The sequence below is a fragment of the Bufo gargarizans genome, chromosome 1 (assembly GCF_014858855.1).
Source record: "Bufo gargarizans isolate SCDJY-AF-19 chromosome 1, ASM1485885v1, whole genome shotgun sequence".
Classification (NCBI taxonomy): domain Eukaryota; kingdom Metazoa; phylum Chordata; class Amphibia; order Anura; family Bufonidae; genus Bufo; species Bufo gargarizans.
Genome location: NC_058080.1, coordinates 340168222 through 340172292, shown reverse-complemented (window position 1 = coordinate 340172292; position 4071 = coordinate 340168222).

Sequence of the window (4071 nt, the reverse complement as noted above, 5' to 3'; positions counted from 1 at the left end):
CAGACGCCGATACACAGGCGGCATGCTAAACTGCACTGCCGCTCTTCATGGTATATGCTACACGCGCTCCATGATCTAAACAGTAAGTAAACCAACTCACTATATGCCATGCCTGTTAAGGTTGCAGTTAGGTTCGGTATCTGAACGGATTCCTTTTTGTCATTTTTGTTATCTGACAGGTATCTGGGCTGATTTGGACCACACTGGTCTATCTAGGTCTGCGCAACCTTTATGGTTCCCCCTTCCCATCCCTCCCTCTAACCGAGATAACTATCATATTGTGTTAGGAGTGGAGATATTTTCCTCCTCTTATGACCCCTGTCCCCTGACCGAGTTAGGGGGTCCCTTTTGAAGTGGAGGTACCCTTTAAAGTTTGATATGTTCCAAAAACGAAACGCGTAGGGACCTTGAATATATCTTTCATACTAGTTCCCCACACCCTGGTAGCTCTCATCACTAATAGGGCCAATCCCCTTGTCCCTATAGGGCTATTTAGGGTTCATTTATTAGGGCCAGGTTCCGGACGGGGCCACCCCTTGCGGGGAAAGGACCCCGTGTTAGGAGGTTACCTTAGGGATTCATAGGCCAAGTAGGGCATCAACAGGGAAAGTTTTTCCCTGTAGCTCTTTGGCACCAAGGTACAACAGACCAGAGGACGTTTTTCAGGCACAAGAATCTCCTCCACCTCCTGTGTACATGGTCCTGATTTGTACCACCGGTAAGATCTACCCTTTTTTTCGCCTTATGGCATAACCTTAGGTCTATGGCACATGTCGAAGACCTAATTTAGTGTGTTTTTGTGTTTTTTTGTTGGTCAGTTCCGCTTCCTTATATTATTTGGTAGTGGACTTGACCTATGGTGACTCACCCACGTGGGTCCCGCATAGTTGTTTGTTCAGGTTGTTTGGTAGGGCTTTCCTTCCCCATTCGGGATCTTAATAATCCTAATAAACTCTAGGTTTTAATACGTTACTGCCCCTTATTTTTCCATATATCCCAATTTAGCACTGACATCGGATAAAAAATCGGATATTAAAAGTAGACATATTAGTTATTGCCGCGCCGGTAATAATCTCCTCTATAAAACTACCCCATGACCTAACCCCCCAGATTAAAACGGTCCAGAAAAAAGTTTTTTTGTCACCTTACATATTAAATGGCAACGGATTGAACAGCCCAATGCGTAGGACATACAGTGGGAGGCAAAAGTTTGGGCAACCTTGTTAATCGTCATGATTTTCCTGTATAAATCGTTGGTTGTTACGATAAAAAATGTCAGTTAAATATATCATATAGGAGACACACACAGTGATATTTGAGAAGTGAAATAAAGTTTATTGGATTTACAGAAAATGTGCTATAATTGTTTAAACAAAATTAGACAGGTGCATAAATTTGGGCACCACAAAAAAGAAATGAAATCAATATTTAGTAGATCCTCAATTTGCAGAAATTACAGCCTCTAAACATTTCCTGTAGGTTCCAATGAGAGTCTGGATTCTGGTTAAAGGTATTTTAAACCATTCCTCTTTACAAAACATCTTTAGTTCATTCAGGTTTGATGGCTTCCGAGCATGGACAGCTCTCTTTAAGTCACACCACAGATTTTCAATTATATTCAGGTCTGGGGACTGAGATGGCTATTCCAGAACGTTGTACTTGTTCCTCTGCATAAATGCCTTAGTGGATTTTGAGCAGTGTTTAGGGTCGTTGTCTTGTTGAAAGATCCAGCCCCGGTGCAGCTTCAGCTTTGTCACTGATTCCTGGACATTGGTCTCCAGAATCTGCTGATACTGAGTGGAATCCATGTGTCCCTCAACTTTGACAAGATTCCCAGTCCCTGCACTGGCCACACAGCCCCACAGCATGATGGAACCACTACCATATTTTACTGTAGGTAACAGGTGTTTTTCTTGGAATGCTGTGTTCTTTTTCCTCCATGCATAACGCCCCTTGTTATGCCCAAATAACTCAATTTTAGTTTCATCAGTCCACAGCACCTTATTCCAAAACGAAAGCTGGCTTGTCCAAATGTGCTTTAGCCCACCTCAAGTGGCACTTTTTGTGCTGTGGGCGGAGAAAAGGCTTCCTCTGCATCACTATACCTACAGATCCGGCACCTAATCCAGGGTCTACGCCCCACAGGGGTTAAAATGCATAGGCTAGCGAGAGTGTATATCACAGGTAATTCGAAGGGACTAAAGCCTTTGTACAATGCAATCTTACACCCGTCCCAGTTTAAGTGCTCCCACCCAATGATGGCTTGGGAGACAGATCTGGGTAAACCGTTTTCAGATGCAGAATGGACACGCGCTGTCAGCATGATACACAAACATTTGATGTGTATATCGCATGTCGAGTCGGTGCTGAAAACGGTTCTCAGGTTGGGGCGTATGTATGCATCGGTCTCCAACTGTTATTGGAGAGGGTGCGATTGCAGGGGAACTTTATACCACGTGTTATGGCAATGTCCTATTATACAAAGTTACTGATCAGCATGTCGTGACTTGCTGACCCGAACACTCCCCATAAAGATTAATTTGAATCCACAACTGGTATTGTTATTCGTAGGAGTTGATCTCCTGCCATCCTCTTACAGGCAGTTTCTTTGTATATTTTGTATCACAGCAAAATTGGTGTTGCTGAGAGAAAACTCCAGATGTACTGCCTCTTAGTGACGTAATCACTGCTCTTAATAATACATATACATATGAGAAGATTATCTCAATGGGTAAAGGTGGTTTTGCCAAATTTCAGTAACTAAGCTTCCTGGGCGCGGTCCCCCTTATGCTCCTCCCCGTAACTTACTCTGTCCCACTAAGTAAAACTGGATTGGTTATATCGTGGACGTGGGATGCTAGATAATCCACCATGTTGGGATCTGTTCTAGAGCTGGTGTAGGCAGGCACCTCTCTGATTTATAACACAGCTATTTATTAGGCAATAGTTTTATGTAAATTCTGTTTCACCCGGATTCTGCACCTATTTGTATATTGAAAATGGAAATAAAAACTATTGAAAGGAAAGGAGGCGGGATCGTGCTTCAAAAGAGTGCTGATTACATCAAAGAAGCACACAGGATCCTGGAAGATATATCATATTACGAATCCCTCACCCACAACCCACTCACTGAGGACACAAAAGAACTGGGAACGCTACTGAAACTGGCAGAAGACAACCAAGTATTGACTAAAAAAGAAAGGGAATTTATCACCATTGACCATCCGACCACAGCAATTTTCTATCATTTACCAAACGTCCACAAAAGCATTGAAAATCCGCCGGGAAGACCCATTATATCAGGTACCAACTCCCTCACTAGTAATCTCTCACATTACCATTACTAGAGAGATTACCATTACTAGTAATCTCTCACATTACATTGATCTTTTTTTACAGAAACCAACATTTTTTTAATGTTACCAACCTCCGCTCCCACCTCAGAGATTCCGCTCAACTCATATCCTCGTTAAAAGACATCAAATGGAATACTACTTACCGCTGGCTGACATTAGACGTGGGATTTTTATACTCGAACATTCCACATGAAGCAGGCATTATTACATCCAAATATTACCTAGAAACGGACAACCAACTTTCCCTGGAACACAAGACATTTATTATATACGCTATTCGGTTTATTTTAACACATGATATATTCACATTTGAGAACTGCCTGTACACACAGAAGAGGGGGACTGCTATGGGGACGCGTTTCGTGCCGAGTTATGCAAACCTTTACATTGGATGCTTCAAAGAACAACTGATATACAATAACCACGACTGGAACAACATGATCGTATTTTACAAATGGTATATCGACGATATTATCATTATCTGGGGGGTAGCAATGAGGAGGCAGAAGCATTCATCTCATATCTCAACACTAACACCTGGAATCTCACATTTACAGCCAACATCTCGACCACCTCAATTGATTATCTGGACCTACTCCTATCCCCTACAACGAAAACATCCAAACAAAAACGTACTTCCAAAAAGTGGATGGAACCAACTATCTTGATTATAGAAGCGCACACTATAGAAAATGGAAAAATAACATACCATACA